The 12,618-nt window shown below is 43.4% G+C and overlaps 1 protein-coding gene across 1 annotated transcript in view; it reads left to right on the top strand.

Annotated features, from left to right (window-relative positions):
* Nucleotides 1-1,715, top strand: part of RAB4A (RAB4A, member RAS oncogene family) — a 46,465-nt gene extending 44,750 nt beyond the window's left edge. The window contains exon 8 of the mRNA XM_059397272.1: nt 605-1,715. The gene's annotated coding sequence lies outside the window, so the exon portion shown is untranslated. The remainder of the gene's footprint in view (nt 1-604) is intronic.
* The last annotated feature ends 10,903 nt before the right edge of the window (nt 1,716-12,618 follow it).

Here is a 12,618-nt window from a genome sequence, read left to right as displayed (position 1 = left end):
CACAAAATCATAAGAAAAAAATCCTAAAGCAACCACTAAAATAACGGGACAAAAAAAGTTTTGGCTAATGAGCGAACATAGGAATTTACATGGAGTAAACACAAAATTAAGCTAACTAATCAAAAAGAAGGCAGAAGAAGAAAATGAGTAAAGAACAGATCAAACAGGAAATGGTCGATTAAACTCTACCAATTAGAAAAGATGTTCTGCTTGAAAGAATTTAAGCTTTATAGGAAATCTTTAGGTTCTTGGTCAGAACGAAAGGATGAGTGGTAAGTGGAGGGAGTAATTGGGATAGAGATTTTTCTGCCTTTGTATCCATAAGGAGACTTTTGGGTAAGTTGAAGTCTAAATGTATCTGTTGCTAAAATAGAAGGCTTATTTATTAAAACTTGCAGATGGAGATTTTACCTTTCTAAAGCTTTCTTTTTCCCATTTACTGCAGTGGACTTTTTTAACGTACCTACCACATTATCTAACAGGTTTAGGTAGGTTTAAGTGAAGTTGGAAGATACATTCACTGAGTCCCAATGGGACTTCAAGCTATGTTTGTCTGTACATTTATAGTTATGCATATTTCTAAATTGTTCTTAATATATTTTAGGTGTTCATACAGTGGTACTTGGGACACAGTTGTTGGACCTTGAAGAAGAAGTTTTTTTACCACCATCTTTTTCTACTTTATACAGAAGTAGATGGTTGTGCGAAGAAAAATGATCCGGGGTGTTATGCAAGCTTATAGATGTGGCACAGCGAATCAGATAGTAATAAATCTCATTAAACGGACAATCCTGTGAGGTGTATACATGTATGTAAAGATTTTCTGCTCCATATTTCCCTTTCACTTTTGGTTGCAATCCTGTGTGCCGTATATATGCTCCAGCGAATCACGTCTCCACAGCATGGTATCTGACGTCGGGCATGGTAGAATGTTGCCCTAAGTGCAGTCAAAGATGTTGTTGTTCTTAATCATATGTTAGTGGTGAGGTGTCCTTGGGTCATCACGTCAGGTGTCGCGCACAGCTGGTTACATTTACGACCTGACACTCACAGACTCTGGCCTCGGTGGCCAGTGCAGCACTGACGTCACTCCGCCTGCCACCGTCCTCCAAGTGTTTCCGCCATCCGCCCTTGAAATGCTAGACCAGTAGTTACCCCCACACGGAGGTAAAATGAAACGTGGAGTGTTTCCATGAACTTTACACTGTCCAGTACTCTGCCGACTTTAAAGTATCTTCATCCAGACCAGTTTGGGAAGCATAGCCTGAGGGCCCGCTGTGTTTTAGGCACCAGACTGGGAGATCCGTTCTGCTTTTGGCTGTTCGTAAGTGTGACGGATGGTGTAATCTGGGGCTGCTCCTGTGTTTCTGGTTTACTGCTCTTGATGGTCCCCTGCTGGAAGACATTGTTTGTTAACTGTGCTTTTCCTGGGATTCAGTGTATGATGTCACTGCCTCTTTTTTAAGTCTTTTATTGTTTCGTGTTTGTTTTAAGGAAACCCACTAAATCAAGTCAATATTAAAGGAATACCACTCATTAAGAAATTTCTGTATAGCTTTCGCTGAATACTTAAATGCCTTACTACGGTTATCAAGTTGACATGTTTTTAATTCACCTACGGTGTATTGAAGTATTATATATATTGTATTACAAAGACTTGTTCTGATATTTTAAAATGTCAATGCAAAAAGCATATAATAGAACTTTTCTTTAAAGTTGGAATACAGTGTTATTTAAGGCTAAAAGGTTAAAAAGCATTCTTCACCTTCAGTGTGTTCTTTCACTGTGACTTTTAGCTGCAGACTGGGAGATTTCATTGCCTTTCAGTTAGAAGCTGCCCACCGCTTTTGTTGTTTGACGGAGTCAACAGAGCACAGCGGCGCCACAGACTCTGGAAGGTGGATTTGGAGGAAAATAGTACGTATCTGTTTTAGGTACTTCCATTTTGCTTTTTTTTCTTCCAATGCCATGGATATTTTCTTTTGAAAAGTCAGAATATGACGCAGACTCTGAGACTGAGCTACTCCGTGGACCGGGCTGGGAGAACATTGGATGCAGTGTCGCATTTATGACAGTTCCGTGGGCCGCTCGCGTCTGAGCCGCATTTTGCCTGGGACAGGAGCATGTCTGTTCTACACATCATTTATTCAAAAGCAGGAATTTTTTAAATGAATGTGAAGTTGGTTTCTAAATGAGCCTATTCATGAAACCACAGGTACTGCATATAATTCCACATCCTCTGACCAATAAAAGTTGCTGGAGAACCAAACCATGGTGGTTCTTAATAAAGGCCTTCGGGAGAAATGGAGGAGGAGGAGAACTGAGTGTTGGCCGGTGGAGTGTCCTCTGCCAGTTCTCCGTTCTGCACAGATCCCAGCCCCTGGGTCCCAGGTTATCCATCCGGAGATAACGCAGCCGGCACAGGTCCGGGCGTGGTCTGCCCTGCCCCTCCACACACGCACGCTTCAGGCACAACAAGTGAGCAGGTACCTGTGCTTCCGACCATCTAGAAATCTGAGGTGCCCACAACCCCTTGCTTGGGTTTGATTCATCTGCTAGAATAGCTCATAGAACTGAGAAAAACCATTTACTTGCTAGAATGCTGATTCATCGCAAAGGTTACCGGCGAACCACCAGATGGAAAGATACATGGGGCCGGGGCTGGAAGGGTCCCGAGCCCAGGAGCCCCTGTGCCCCTGGAGTTTGGGGTGCACCAGCCTCCTAGTCAAGGATGTGTTCTTGTTCATCAGCCTGGAAACTCATCAAGCCCTGTTCCAGCCTGCCCCCCCGTCCTTCCCAAGTTGAGGTCGTGGAGCTGAAAGTTCCAGGCCCTCCAATGATTTGGTCTTTCTCTGGTCACCAGTTTCCGTCTGAGGCTCAGGGGGCCGCATCCTCAGTCGCCTCATTAGCATAAGCCCCAGCATGCTCAGCGGGACGCTTTGTGACTAACAGAACACAGCCCATCACAGGAAGAGTCAGGGGTTTTAGGAGCGCCGTGCCAGGAATCGGGAACAAAAAACAAATATAAAACATAATAAAAACAAACAAACAAAAAAATATATGTTATTATATTCTAGTCTAGTAAATGTTATGTATACATTTTCCACAACTTATGGCTTTCCAGGATACTCTTAATTTACATTTCTAGAAAAGTATTTTTTCAGTCTTTGTAGAAAAATATTCTGAACTCCATTTAGACTTGGAATTGTTTGTTCTTTTACAAGTCCAGCATTTAGTGAAAATAAGAATGTCACAGTTTGGAAATCTAATGGTTTTATTAAAAACCTGTTTTATTGTGACTAATGAAATCTTAAGGATTTCATAGCAGATCAGTATTATTCAGAGTGATGAAAAATCTGATGTTATAATTAGAAATTTGGGGCACCTGGGTAGCTCAGTCGGTTAAGTGTCTGCCTTTGGCTCCCGTCCTGATCCCAGGGTCCTGGGACTGAGCCCCACGTTGGGCTCCCCGCTCAGCGGAAGTCTGCTTCTCAGTCTGCCTCGCCTGTCGCTCTCCCTGCTTGTGCTCTCTCTCTCTGTCTGTCTCTGTCAAATAAATAAAATCTTTAAAGAAAAAAAAATTAGAAATTTAAATCATTAGCAAATCATACTGTAACACCATTGGTGGTTCTTCATTTTCTGTCAAATTTATCCTTATTTTTTTTTTTTGAGGGGAGATTTAGAGGAATTTCAAAACACCTATGAATTTTTAATCTTTTTTAATGTGCCAGTTGTAAAGTGACTCTCTTTCCTAATCATTCCACCTGTTCATATACGTATAATCAGAGTTTATCCCAGTTGTGGCTTAGTTACTTGCCAATTGTATTAAATTCTTGGAGGAGTTGTTTCAGACTTTTAGAGGGATTTCTCTGAAAACACCCAGCAGATTCAGGAAGACCCATGGCTAAGTGTCGGCCATCACCCTCCCAGGTTAGAAAATACTACATACTATGAGAAGACAATGGTGTGATTCTGTGTGTGTCTCTGTCTGCTCTACCTCTGACCCATTTTTCATGCTGTAACGTTGCAAACATCCAAGGCATCTGCCACTGCACCCACACTAGTTCAGTATGCATCTCCGAAAAGAATGTTTTTATTTTTTTTTATTATTTTTTTTTTAAGATTTTATTCATTTATTTGACAGAGAGAGATCACAGGTAGGTAGAGAGGCTGGCAGAGAGAGAGAGAGAGAAGCAGGCTCCCCGCTGAGCAGAGAGCCCGACGTGGGACTCGATCCCAGGACCCTGAGATCATGACCCGAGCCGAAGGCAGTGGCCTAACCCACTGAGCCACCCAGGCGCCCCAAGAATGTTTTTAATTTTACATAATCACCGTGCCATTAAGAACTTCTTTGGTTTTTTTCCTCTTTTTTTTTTTTTTAAGATCTTATTTATTTATTTTACAGATAGAGATCACAAGTAGGCAGAGAGAGAGGAGGAAGCAGGCTCCCTGCTGAGCAGAGAGCCCGATGCGGGGCTTGATCCAAGGACCCTGGGATCATTACCTGATCTGAAGGCAGAGGCTTTAACCCACTGAGCCACCCAGGCGCCCTGCCATTAAGAACTTCTTAAAAGATACTGATACAAAGCCAAGAATGGTTGTTTTTTCTTGTCTTGCAATTATATAAAGTTTTCTGGCATTTATGGAAAAAGCAAGATGCAAATCTTTTGTACAGTGTTTTCAGAGCATGTGGCTAACTCACAGCAGTGCAGTCCCTGGCCCTGGGGGCCCTTGTTCCTGCAGCAGGAGCACTGGGGTGGCCAGCACAGCATCAGTAAAATACTGATTTCTCTGTGTTTGGGGGGCGGCCCTCAAGTCATTTTATATGGAATTTCTTTTTTGTAATATGAGTAATTCAGAGTAAATCTCCCCCATTATTCCCTTTTCCAGAACAGTCATTGTATTCGTTTCCATGGCCATAAATATACATCACATACCCACAGTACATATTATGCCCGTTTCCAGGGGATACTGGTGCTTTTATAGGACACGCACATTTCTCTGAATGCCCCTCTGCTTTCCCATTGTGCCTTTGCATGGACCGTGTGTTTTCTTCACTTGAAATGCACCCCCACCAGCTCTGCAAGTCTGTCGGGCTCAGCCTGTTGTCCTGGAGGGGATGCTGTGGAACTGCTTTGCTGGGAGCCTCCTCTAAGCCCCTTCCTGCCCCGGACAGCAGCACACTCTGCTCTTGTCATTTTCTATCCTAACCTTTCTTTTGATATTGATCGCTTTTATCTATATGTTATTCTTACTTGTCTTCTCTCCTGGGCTAAGACCTCCCCAGAATGGGGCTGCCTTTTGTGTGCCCCATGCGGGACACATAGGAGTGCTTGTGGGAAGGACAGATGATCGTCAATTCTGTCCCCACGGCTTTCTAAAGTACTCGGATGTCCCATCTATCCACGGCAAGATCCCTCTTTTGCAAAATCCCCGAAAGGTGCTCATATGATCCTGCTAAATCCCTTTCTGTCCAGGAGGGAGTTTCATAACTCATAGAGCCCCTTTGCAGATGACATCACCGAGACGGTGAAGTAGAGGAGCCCAGCCTCTCCCCCCGCAAAGATCAATCTGGACAACATTGGACACATTTCCACGAAATCAGCTCCAGGAGAGCTCAGCAATCCACTTAACTTCAACACAGTGGGACAAAAAACCTGAGAATAACCACAAAAAGGGGGAAAAAGAAAAGCTTCATTTTGCCTGTGTTCTCGCATCCTGAGGCCGGCACGGCTCGGCACCGTGAGAACAGCCCCTCGGAAGAGTTCTCCCCACCAGGCAAGGGAGAGTGGAGGGAATGACCAATCTCCCGAGCCTCTTGGGGCACCACACAGAGGACCCACTTCAGTTTTACCCCAGCCAGCGTCCTGCAACACTGAGACCTATAGAGATGGCCAAGAGCAAGGAAGAGGGCCAAGGGCTCTAGGTCGCAGCCACTCTGCAGGAGCAGCCGTGATCGCCAGTGACCTCTGCAGAGGACCCCGCAGCTTTCACCCCTGCAGATTTCATTCTTTTTGTTTGTTTGTTTGTTTGTTTTGCCCCTGTGCCAGGTGCCCAAGTCCCTCCTTGCTCCCTCCCAGTGCCCCTGCCAGAGCCCGGGGTCTGCAGCTACATGAGTGCAAGGTGCCAGCCTGGACTTCCCCTCCGCCATGCCAGGGCTGACCCCCCAGTGCCACGTGCACATTTACCCCAGCCCCTACAGCTGGGTACTCGCAGGCCACCAGCCTGACTCCAACCGCTGGTCAATACTGCAGCCGGAGAAGTGCACACCCACAGCCAGGGTGCCCCAGCTGCTTGCTTCTGGGCCTGCAGTTGGCCCAAATCCTTGTTGCTGGCTCTGGCCTCTGCCACTACTCCGACACCTGTGGCTGGCTTCCGCAGCCAAGTATGCGCACACCACCAGCCTGGCCACCACTGCTGCCTGCCCTGGTCCCGAGCTACTGGACAGGAAACATCACCGAGGATCCCAACAGCCCTTGAAGCCGCCGCAGATCCTCGCACACCAGTGCTTGCCAAGGGTCACCCAGTTGATGCCGTGGACCTCACTGGCCTGAACTAATACAGCATCTGACCTGGAGCCACCACACCCTCCGGCACTCGGCACCCTGCGTGACAAGTCCTGGTGACACAGCACGCCCCAGCAGCCTCCGTTCGCAGCGGCAGGCTTTCCTCCCTGAAGCCAGTCCATGCAGTCAAGGAGATGACTGCTTCTCCAAATGCACATATACCTTTGCAAGGTGACAGATCACAAAGAACTGGGGAACACAAGAGCAGCGCCAGAAACATCCAGAAGCTGACCCCCAAAGGAATGGAGAGACATGAATTGCCTAATGAAGAATTCAAAATAGTTGTTCTGGAAGGTGCTCAGAGAATTACAAGAAAACACAAACAGTTTATCAAACTCAGAAAAACCACAAGAACAAAATGAGTTCAACAAAGAGAGACCGAAAACATAAAAAAGAACCAAACACATTTTGGAGCTGAAGAATACAACTATTAAAATGCAGGATTCAGTGGAGAGCTTCAACAGCAGACCAGACGGAAGAATCCATGAGCTTAAGGGCAGATGGTATGAAATTACCCAGAGAAGCAAAGAAAGAATGAAAAGGAATGAAGAAAGCCTACAGGACTTACAGAGCACCATTAAGAAGCAACCCACCTGGGACGCCTGGGTGGCTCAGTCAGTTAAGTGGCTGCCTTCGGCTCAGGTCATGATTCCATGGTCCAGGGATTGAGTCCCTCATCTGGCTCCCTGCTCGGTGGGGAGTCTGCTTCTCCCTCTGCATCTGCTTGTGCTCTCCCTCATGCTCTCTCTCTGAAAAATTAATAAAATCTTTAAAAAAAAAATTTTTTTTTTAATTTTAAAAATTAAAAACAACAACAAAAAAAAGCCTACCCGTGGCTTTGGAGTCCCTGAAAGAGAAGGGAGAAAACACTTTTGGCGGGGGCACCTAGTGGCTCAGTCAGTTAAGTGGCTGGTTTGGGTTCAGGTAGTGACCTTAGGGTCCTGGGATCAAGCTCCCTGCTCAGTGGGGAGCCTGCTTCTCCCTCTGCCCCCACCTCATGCTTATGCTCTGTGTGTGTCTCTCTCTCTGAAATAAAATGTTTAAAAAAAATTTTTTTTAAGTAGAGGCTGAGAACTCCCCAAATCAGGGAAGTCATTTGGACATCCAAGTTATTGAAGTTGAAGAGTCAACCAAAATTTCAGTCCAAAACTATCTTCTCCAGGACACATTTTAATAAAAGTGTCTAAAATCATATGTCCTATTCCCTTTCCGAAATTTGGGTAACAGAGTTATCCAATTACTTCACATTCTAGTGGTAAGAGCTTTGACATTTAGGCAGCGGGGGTTTTTCTTTGGATGAGTATATCTTGGGAATTCTGTCTGTACTCTTGGTTGACCTCCTGGTACCTCACGGTGCAGCCTGTGGGAAAGCAGGTACTCAGCCTGTCCTCTCCATTTTCATGACCAAGCTTTAGGCTTGAGAGCTGTGAGAAGCAGTTGAGGATATGATTATTGATGTCTCTTGTTTTAGACCTAGGCATGCTCAGCTTGCTAAATATTGTATGACGGGTCATAAATGCTTGGGGGCAGAATGTGTCAAATCTCTCCGTTTTGTTCATTACATACTTTGTTACACTTGACAAGTCCCCGTGTTCGAGAAGCCAGAGCCCTAATCAGATCTTGAAAACTTGGACCCTGCTGCCTTTTCAAAGGGGGAGAGGAATGGCAAATAGTTTTCCTACTCTAATCTTAAGATTAAATGATTTCACCTGAAACTTGAACTTTGTATCTATTTAAGTTGATTAGACCAGTTTTTACCTGATTTTTCAAACTTTCACCCTGTCTGAGCTATGAGAACTATAGTTCAGCACTTAGAGAAATCCATTTGCTGAGTGGCTTAGCAAATGGGTGGCTCCCTGGGTCTCTGATCCAAGTACAGCCCGGGGTACCCATTCCAAGACCCCAGCAGATGCCTGAAACTGTAGATCCTACTGACCACTATACACACACACACACACACACACCATGTTCTTTTCATATATATAGCTATGATAGGTTTAATTTGTAGATCAGGCACAGTAAGAGAACATCCAAATTGTTAGTATCACCAGCTTTGTGCTTTGGGACCCTCAGACAGTAAAATCGGGGTTCCCTGAACACTACCGCAATAACACCACAGCCACACTGAGAGCTAAGTGGGCCCCGTGACTCCTCGTGGGGGGATGGGGGGAGTTCGCACAACATGGATATGTCAGAGAAGGGGAGGCTTAACCTCTTGGGTGGGACATTGCAGCTGAGAAGAGCATGCAATTTAAAATTGGCAAATCATTTATTTCTGAAATTTTACATTTAATAATTATGGACCAGAGTTGACCACAGGTGACTCAAACCAGAGATAGCTGCCAGCTGGAGAGTGGGGTGGGGTGGGGGGAAACCAATGATTTCTTAAAAAACAAAAACCAAAAAAGTTTATTAGTGAAATTACTAAAAACTTTTTAACAAGCTCATTTCTAATACTATCAGTTAAAATTTCTATAATAATAAAACCTTTTTTCCAAGGGTTTTGCATATTTTACAGCTTAAAAGTATTCTTACATTTAACACCTGATTCAACTTTCAGAACAGCCCTTCGTAGTAGTATGGAGCAGATCTTCCCCCATCTCACAACTGAGGGCCCAAAATACGGGGCGTAGCCGCAGACCGCCCCTAGGAAGTGAGCAAAAGGCACTGGGTGCCCGCTATGGACCCCACCGCTCGGCAGCCAGACAAGGCACTGGGATTTCTAGTGGCTGGAATCCTTTCTTGCCTTAAAATCTACTATGAAAATTTCAAACATCCATTTGTTGGAATTCTTAAAACTCTATAAACAGTTATTAGTTTAACTAGTGAGAGTGATATTTACTTTAAAAATAATCTTTGGTGCTAAATTATTGGGGGGGAATATGTTGATTTCATCACTGTAAAATCAGCTTTTGATTTAAAAAAAAAAATTGGGGCACTTGGGTGACTCAGTGGGTTAAGCCTCTGCCTTTAGCTCAGGTCATGACCTCAGGGTCCTGGGATCGAGCCCTGCATCAGGCTCTCTGCTCAGCGGGAAGCCTGCTTCCCCCCTCTCTCTCTGCCTGCCTCTCTGCCTACTTGTGATCTCTCTCTGTCAAATAAAATCTTTTAAAAAAAATTTTTTTTTAATTAAAAAAAAAAAAAAAAACCACCTTGCAATTTGGGTAACTTGACTTTTGTGCCTGCCTTTAGTTAATTGAAAATACTACAAGTTAAAAGTGCATGGCTGAAAAGGCACGCTTACTGGTTTTTAGAATGCTTGCCACCATCTTCTCGTCGGTGGCTTTTAAAGCTGTCCAGAACTGAAGTTGTAGGTGAGTTAAATAGTAAGGGAAAGGTAAGAATGTGCCGGGGGGAGCCTGTACTGAGATTATCCTCCCCTTACATGGTGAGGTTTGCAGCCCCCACCGCAACATTGCATGTAATTTGCCGAGACCACATTCCTGTTGACCCAGGATACCCTGGCCTGTGCTGCTTCTCATCTCCATTTCTTTAAGTTAGTCCTTGAGCAAGAGTAAAAGAAAAATTGCTTTATTTACTCAGGATTTTTCTTAACTTAATCTCTAAATATCAGATTATTCTACTGTGACATTCTTTTCTCCTATTCATTTCCAGCAATAATTTTGGCTTTGTGCTAATAAAATGCTAACCTGTTGCTTCCGACTTTTACCAAATAGAGTTTACCTTTTGGGCCCTGTGTAGTGACCTTAACTTTAGGCCAAGTCAGGTGTTTGTTCATAGGATTGACGTCATGTTTTCCCTGCAGGTCAGGTCTGTTCTGTTACTGGGTGACGCCACACAGCACGGGACTCCGCTGGGGGCAAAGTAGAAGTTCAATGGATGTTGTAGAAAGTACAGAAAGCAAACAGGAGGGCTGAGTGTTGGGGGTCATCCCCAAGTGAGCACGGGACAAAGGACCTGGAGCTAAGCCAGGGTGCAGAGCCCTGCCCGAGACAGAGGTGATCAGCTGAGCCAGGTGAGCCATTCGAGGGGGCTCTGGGCAGGAAGCAAGCATTTGGCTGAAAGCAGCATGGAGATGAAGGAACTCAAAGTTCTGAAATCCTAAAGCCGTAAGAACGTGAAAAGAGAAAACCGATGTCATCACAGCTGTTAGTCAACACCTAGGCCATAAAAACAATGACAGATAAAGGAACAGTAAAGCCAGTGCACACACGTAGTTACTCTTACCTAGATCAGAGAATGGTTCAGTTCAGGTCATGATCTCAGGGTCCTGGGATGGAGCCCTGCGTCGTGCTCTCTGCTTGGTGGGGAGCCTGCTTACCCCTCTCTCTATGCCTGTCTCTCTGCCTACTTGTGATCTCTCTCTCTTTGTCAAATAAAATCTTTAAAAAAAAATTTTTTTTAAACTCCAAACCATAAGTTTTATACTTTCTCTTTATTAGCCTAGAAAAGGTTAGTCTTTTTAGTGAAAATTCGGGATTTATATCTTACTGTTCACAAAGCTCAGCGTATACCTCATAGCAGTAGCCGGAGACTGCTCTTAGCGGAGTAAAACTACTTTCTTCATGACTACTACAGTATTTATGGAAAAGCTAGAATTGAATAAAGACAAAAGAATCTTCAGGGGGCAGACATACCTTTGAAGAGGGATATTTAGTTTGTGTTTTCTCTAGGATTTTTTTCTTGAATATCTAATACACTCTTTGTCAAAAATCAAAGCAGAATGAAAGACACACTGTGGAGTGTCCCCATCCCCCATTCTTCCCTCAACTCTGTACGAAACCTCTTGTCCTTTGTGTACTCCCCTCCAGCTTCTTGATTTGGACACAGATAGTTTTTATTACTCTTCCCCTAAACAAAAGGTAACATCTTACATACTATCCACTTTCCATCTCTACTGTATCTTGGAGCTCTTGCATATCTCAGTACACCGAGAGCTTAATCTTCTCACTGAAGGCTACATAGTGTTGCTTCTGACCATGTTTTCTCTAACCAGCTCCTGACTGGTAAACAATTGGGTCATTTCCAATTTTCTGGTTCTTTTGAAATTTTTCCAAAATATTTACTAAATGAGAGCACTTCTCAGTCTTTACCTACATTCTCCTTCCCTCATTTCTTGGAAAAAGTAATAGCATTACTTCTAGTTTAACCCCTTTTTTTATATAGGCAAGAATAATTTAGAAAATTCAGTATCTGGTATGGCCAGTATGCTCTTCTCTAGATCAACCTGTCTTTACCTCACAGACCTACAAGAGTGACCTCTAGAAACTTACTCTTCAATCTATGGCAATTCACGAAAACATATGATGTGACATCTTATATCTAAGGGCTCTTCACTGGATAGTGTTAAGTTTATTGACTACTCATTTAATTGGGAGGAAAAAAGTTCAATTTCTACTTCATATTCACCAAAAAATTAATTCCAGTTGGAATAAAAAACTGAAAACAATAGGCAAGGGTTTGTTTTTTCTTTAAGGCATTGGGAGAACATACAGAATTTTTTTAATGATCAAAGGGCGAATCTTTCTAAAAGTGACACAAAATCCCCCATCTGTAGAGAAAAGGTTTAAGGTTTGACTCTGCATATTAATATTTCCTATAAGACAATGGAACACATGAAGTTTGGCATCGGCTAGGACAACACATTTGCAACACAGTAACAGAAGATTGACACCAATGTATAGAGATCCTAACAAGCTAGACAGATAGGAATGTACTTTAAAAAAATGTTTTTCTAATTTTTCCAATATATTTTTAAAAGATTGGCAAGGCACACAAAGAAGAAAGCACACAAAGAAATAGATGATTAACAGACATGAAAAAGATGTGAACCTCCATTACCAAGTAAAATGTAAATTGAGATAACCACATTTTATTCCTGATATTGGTAATATATGACTTTTTCTTTTTTTTCTGTCTTGCTACACATTTATCGGTTTTGTTCTTTTTAAAGAACGAGCTATTTGTTTCATTTTTGTTTTCAAATTCATTGATTCCTATCCTTTTACTTTCTTTTCTTCTACTAGATGTGGGTTTATTTTCCTCATTCTTCTCCAGTTTCTTAAGACGGGAGCTTAGGTTATTGATCAAG

This window comes from Mustela nigripes, chromosome 4 (assembly GCF_022355385.1).
Source record: "Mustela nigripes isolate SB6536 chromosome 4, MUSNIG.SB6536, whole genome shotgun sequence".
Taxonomy (NCBI): Eukaryota; Metazoa; Chordata; class Mammalia; order Carnivora; family Mustelidae; genus Mustela; species Mustela nigripes.
The sequence above is the reverse complement of the archived record's forward strand: the minus strand, read 5'-3'. Positions and strand labels throughout refer to the sequence as shown.